Source organism: Lissotriton vulgaris, chromosome 3_1, assembly GCF_964263255.1.
Source record: "Lissotriton vulgaris chromosome 3_1, aLisVul1.2, whole genome shotgun sequence".
NCBI classification, from domain to species: Eukaryota; Metazoa; Chordata; class Amphibia; order Caudata; family Salamandridae; genus Lissotriton; species Lissotriton vulgaris.
Window position 1 is genome coordinate 369,820,309 of NC_141689.1, and position 6,659 is coordinate 369,826,967.

The 6,659-nt window shown below is 43.7% G+C and overlaps 1 pseudogene; it reads right to left on the minus strand.

Moving 5' to 3' along the window:
* Window positions 1-533: 533 nt before the first annotated feature.
* Window positions 534-1,097, minus strand: LOC147726468 (mortality factor 4-like protein 1 pseudogene; annotated as a pseudogene).
* Window positions 1,098-6,659: the final 5,562 nt, after the last annotated feature.

The window sequence follows — 6,659 nt, forward strand, 5'->3', positions numbered from 1 at the left end:
ATGCCCAGCATTGCTTTTTTTCCAAGAAGGGGTACCTCATGCACAAAAATAGCTTTGGAGGCTTTTTTTTTGTCTTTGTATTTGTACTGCAAAGAAGCACTAACGAGGAGAAATAATGGTATTTCTCCTTGTTTCACCAGCCTCAGGCTGGTGCACCATTTTGTTGAAAACCTAGGGCTTATTTCAGGGGCTTAGCTAGAGCTTGATGCGCCCGGGGCTATCCCTCAGATTGCCGCCCCTTGAGGAGGGGGGTGCTGGGGAAAAAGGCCGGTGAGCATTTGAAAGATGTCCGAGAGACACGTAGTATTGCTGCTAATACTTACCTCGATCATGCGAGTTACATGCACATACATGAGGGATTTAAATTTTTGCCCCTGAGAAAGTGTGACTTCTAGACGTTGAAATGTCACTCATAATTACAATGAAATTCTGAAAGTGCCACACATAGCAATCTGACACCTTGGCAGCTATCATGGATGAGCCTCAGACTCAGCCACCCACCCCTCTGAATCTGCTGCTTCTCTCATCTTACCTCACTCGCTCCAAGCAGGTTCTATGCAGGCAGGGGTGGTTCCAGGAGATGCAACTTCATAGTCACTGTTGTTCAACAATACTAGCGCATTCTTTGCAAGGTACTTCAGAAAACCATGCAAATATTTCAATAATAAAGCCAGACTCTTCTCATCCAGAGGTCTGTAGGCAAGCATTGCACCAATACGGACAAACAGTCTTAAAAAGTGAGGCGCTCCATAGACGTGTGACATCTGTGCATCTGGATGATCAGCCAGAATTTCTGGATACTGTGGCCTCTCAAACTTGTACAGCAGCTGTGTGCCGAGCATCACGTTAAAGTATTCCTTAATTCCAGCAACCACTTTGTTCACTGCATACTCCTTGTTATCTGTGTTGCCTCGCGATTTCTTGTAATTTTCATAATCCTCCAAAATGGCATCAACACTTTTTTTAGCAGGGAGATACAAGTGCTGCTTTTACCTAGTTATCAATTCCCAGTCATCAAACAGCCACGGTTTGAGCTCCTCTGGAATCTTTACTTTCACTTCAACTCTGTTTATAAACGTTTCCTCATTTGTGCTCATATGTCTGTGTGCATGCGTGCACAAAGGTCTGTGTGTAAGTGTGTGCATATGTCTATGTGCACATGTGCGTAAAGGTCTCTGTCTATGTGTGCGCACAGGTTTGTGTGTAAGTGTGAGCACAGGTCACTGTGTATGTGTGCTCATATGTCTGTGTGCATGTATGCGCACAGGTCTGTGTGTACATGGGTACATATATCTGTGTGTACATGTGTGCATATGACTGTATGCACATCTGTGTGTACTTGTGTGCACAGCTCTGTGTGTAAGTGTGCGCATATGTCTAGGTGTAGTTGTGTGCACAGGTCTCTGTGTAAGTGTGCGCATATGTCTATGTGTACGTGTGCGCACAGGTCTGTGAGTATGTGTGCGCACAGGTCTACGTGTACGTATGGTAATATATCTGAATGTATGTGTGTTCACTGGTCTATGTGTACTTGTGTGCTGAGAGCATTTAACTCTCCATGACACGCCTCTCTTTACAATCGGGCCTGGAGGGTAAACCCAAGCCGCAGCACATCCTGGTCGCTGACATTTCTGTCCCCTCTCAGGTCACCCCCCGGCTGAGTGATGAATAAATCATTCCCAGGCCTGCAGTGCTTAAAAATGGCGGGAGAGGTCGAGGGCGCGTGAGAAGGAGGCAGAATCCCTCGCTATGATAGGATCTATGGCCCACATGCATCATTATGACATTTTGCACTTCCTAATTTGCGAAAAATAAGGAATCGCAAATTAAGAAGTGCAAAATGCTATGCATCATTTTTTTCGGTATTTCTTTGTGAATCTGTAAAAATCGCAATTTTTACCGAATCCCGAAGAAATACCGAATTCTTAAGTTAATTTTCGCAATTCCCATTGATTCCTATGGGCCAAAAGGCCCATAGGAGTCAATGCAAATTGCGAGTGGCACTTAGAAAATTTCATGGGTGCAGGGGGGGGTCCAAAGGACCCCCCCATGCACCCCTGAAATGTATTTTTCGCATCATGTTGCACACACACATGTCCTAAGGACATGTGTGTCCGTAACATGAATGTTGAAAAAAAAGCATTTTCAACATTTTAAACACTTTTTCCAAATTTACCGAGTGGTTCAACCACTCGGTAAATTTGGCACCCTATTTGCGAATTTTCACTTTTTAAAATAATGATGCATTGCTTTTAAGAAATCGCACATCTGCGACTTCTTAAAAGCACCCGCAATTTTAGAACTCGCAAACATGTTACAAATTCTAAAATTGCTTCATGCATCCCAAAAAGCACTTTTGCATTCGCAAACGGCCGATTTTAAGAAATCGCACCGTTTGCGACTACAAAAATGCTTGATGCATGTGGGCCTATTAGTCGTACTACTTTGGGTTGCCTATTTATATACACGTTTGATTATTGCCTCTCTTTTTAGTTTAAAATGTTTCTAAGGTATGGCTAATGAGCAGCTGGCCTTTAGGGGTGGGCATTTGGGTTATATTGTTACAGTGACTTCTCCGCGTGGTGCAGCATTGGGTCCCCTGGCTGCCAAAGTATGTATGTTTAGTAGTTTCCACTTTACAACTGCCCTTTCTCAAGCTTCTCTTCATGCGTTCCTTGTGGAAACTGGTAAAAATACTCAGCTACACACAGGCTGGCTGATTTTGAGATCCTGGGTTGAATATCCCGATAGGGCTTGTGCTCGATCTACAGGCTGCCAATGGCTTCAGTGAGATGTGATTTTTTTTATTAATAACTGTATCAGATGTGTCTTTGCATTTCATTTGTATTGGGCAAAAAGAGCACGCCCGCTGCTTGGTGCACAGTGGCAGGCAGTGTATGTCACAGTTCATTGTCATCTTTTAATGACGCCTATGCTGCTTTCAGCTTTGGACCAATCCTCAGCATTACTGCAGAATAGTGCATAATCTATGAGGCAGACCCGACAAAGCATGCTGTATGAGTCGTTTGACAATGAAGCCTATGCGAGTCTTGGTTCTGCAGGTGACAAGGAGAAAAGCTCCAGGGGGTTCTGTTTCCCTTTCAGTTCTGTTTTTTTTTTTGCATAGCTTTAAAGTTGACAGTCAGACTTGTCAAATTCTGGAAATTTAGTGGTCACGGTGTGTCCAGTATCACACAGTTAACCAAGTGTAGAAGCCTGGACTAATTAACTAATTTCCGGATTTAGCTGCTAGGCGACACCTCTGTCATTTCACCGGCCTGGATTAGTTTCAGTGGTTTGCGGCCGCAACGGGACTCCAGTGCCTCGGCCGCCTCAAAAATGGTGCCGCCTGGGGCGGACCGCCCCCCTCGCCCCGCCCGTCTACGCCATTGGCTTATTTACAAGAAACTGATGCAACTCCACAGATGAGTCAGTTTCCCTGCATCTGCATGCGAAACCCTTACGCCACCATGAATGCACCGTTATTACAAGATGGCGCACCATGGTGCAAGGCTTGACAGATGCGTCAGAAATTTGACGCATCTGTTGGTGTAAAAGTCACGCATTGCTGGAGTCCTGTTGCAAGCAGGACACAACTCCAGCAATGCATGGGAAGGCCTATTCCTAATACACTGCCTCACTCCTTACGCCTGCTCCAAGCAGACGTAGGGATTTGACGCAGTGGCATCCTAGAAGCGGCGCAGTGAAATCTTGTAGATTTCACTGTATCACTTCTACGAGGCTTTCCTGCATGGGAGCACCCACCCTGCATACATTATACCTGAAGCAGGTATAATGTGGTGCAGGGCTTTACAAGGTAACGCATCTCCCTAGAAGTGTCACGTTGTAAATGGGTCACAACGTAGCAGAATGTTTACGTGCCACTGCGTCACATGGGGCTTGACAATCTGCCCCTGTGTCTACAACACTTTGTAAATATGGGTTTGCATCACAATCCGTGAGTGGATGCATTTGAAAGCCCTGGCACCACTCATGGAACCCCTTCCTGATGCAAAGCAATGCGATTGCCTAGCTGTACTTTTTTATCCGAAGTATAATAATAATAATAATAATGATCTTTATTCGGTTTTTACAATTTGAAAAGCCATAAAAGATAACATGATATTAAGAACAATCGTTTAAAAAGCAGTTACATTTAGGTATTTTTAAAAAAAAAGGACTTTACGAAGAGTAAAAAGGTAGAAAATTACAGGTTTACAAATTGTTTCTATGTCTCATGATGCTTTTTAAAAAGTTTAGTACATGGTATACTGTACATTCAGAGTCCAAACATTGGAGTGATAACATCGCTGGACGACACTGCCTATGACCCCATTTTTTTAATAAGGGGATTAGCCATGTCTTTCGATGTGGGTAATAGAACTTACAGAAAAGTACTGTATGAATGGTGGACTGGCGGGAATGATCATCACAGGGGCACAGAACCGTTTGGGTGCTCCAATTGTTTTTATCAGGAAAAGTCACTAGTCTGAAAAATTGGTTCAATCTGAACCTTGTTAGGAGCATCTTTTCGTAGGTGGAAATCTCCAGTGTAAGGTATGGCTGGATTTTCAAGGTCTGTTGGATCAAAATGGCGTGGATGGCAGATTTTTTTGTGGCCATCGTTGCTAGTCTCAGGGAGTCTAGATGGCTCAATGCTATTTGTTTTAGATCTTTTTTAGAGATTTCACTCATTAGTTCTGGGTTATTGTAGTATTTCTCAATACCCATATCGTAGAGGAAGTTTCTAATGTATGTGAGCCAGGGTATTTTTTTTACGTTATCCAACTCCATGATGTCTCTAAGAATATTTTTTGTCAAGTTGTTATCTTCGGATAACCAGACTCTTCTCCATAGCATTAGGGGTTGGATTTTGATCAGGTCTTCAATGAGGGGGATTCCCAATTCAATATGCGAGGCATAGATGGAGGTGCCTCGTGATGTTGATAGGAGGAATCGCGTAAAGATGTTTTCCTCTTTTTGAATGTGGCTGGTGTTAGTATGCCCCCAAATCCCAGCACTGTATAATGCTATGGATTGGCACTTTGCGATGTATATTTGGAGCAGTTCGACTTGGGGTTTTTTCCCTAGTCTTCTTGAAAATTTCATAAGCGCCATATCCGAAGTAACGCAATCGACATTTGAGTTACTTTGTAAATAGCAAAATGGAACTGCTGGTGTGAAATATCTAAGTATTTCTATCAATACCGCGTTTGCAACATGATGAATGATAATATAACCCCCCTCCTCGAGATGATGACCACAGCTCTCAAGGGGGGTCCTCTCTATAGTTATCCATGTGAGGCAGAAGGTAAAGTACTAAAATGAATGTAGCTCCCAGGATTAATATGTGTTTGGGATACTTACCCTGCATATACCAATAGCACCACTAAATCTATTAAAGGTCGCTATTATATATTTAGTTTGAAATAGATAGAAACCACGATTCGCAGGGGGAAAGCTACACACATGCACCGAGAAGGTGGGTTGAAATTGCCGCATATGGAAGTGTGCTGACCCGCACTGCACCTGCTGTGCAGTTCCTACCGCAACACAGGGAAAGTCCCCGGGTTAAAATAGAGAGACAGTTTATTATGAATACACGCGGCGCTCTACGTGTCAATTACGCAACAAACTGAGGGGGGAGGTCGAGGGAAAGCCTACCCTTCACTCGTCTTGATGTGCCTGGAACCGAACACACTTGCTGCTTAAAGCATGTTTCGGCACCTATCAGACGCAACAACGGGATTCAAACAGGTAAGGGGAATTACACTGGCATGGGTTGATAAAGGGCTTCTTACTCTCGAATCTATTCCCGAATGAGGTATTTTTTAGTCTTTTCAAGCGCTACGACATGAATGCTCGTTACCCTAATCCGCGAAATGGCACAACGTGCACCCTGCTCATTGCCTCTCTCCTATAATTAGGCGGATACATAAGGCCCTCCAGAAATGGCAGATTTTGCATTACATGCATATCTGTAAATAATTCAAGGGCAGTGTCAGGGTAATACTCAACTACAACTGGGCCCTTTTCTCCTTTCTCTTTGCCTTCTTCATTCGTGCTCAGACAGGGGTGGAGAGAAGACTGGAGACCCCGCTTCCTGATGAAGACGGGTGGTATTAATGAAAGATCATGATAAATTATTGAGGAAGGCTGGGCTGAGATGTGCATTCTATAAAATCCTGCTCAGGTGGCACTGGGCACGAGGCAGGTATAGCAGCCAGTGCAAAGTCCTGGAGCTGAGAGTATGATTAAGGTGATATTGTTCATATGTTATGGTAATATTCAAAAACGAAATATTTTGGGACAGGATTTAGCTGGAGGTACAATCTATCGCGGACATACCAATGCCACTGATCGCCCAGATAGCGATTCTGCATGACATGCTAGATTTTCCACCTATGCACTTACATGGGTGGCCAAAGCCCTAACGGTGCCCAAAATGTATATTTTGCGCCTTTGGAAATCTAAAGTCCTACCCATGTGTAATAATTGGCTTGAGGAAATACATAAACTGGCAACCTTTGAGTATTGACATACAATGTAATTGAAAGACTGCCATAGTTTGAGGAAGTGTGGGGTAGCTTTTTCAAAGTCACCAGTTGCGAACTCGTCTCTTTAAAGAGGGAAAGGGCTTAATACATTTTAGGTTTCTG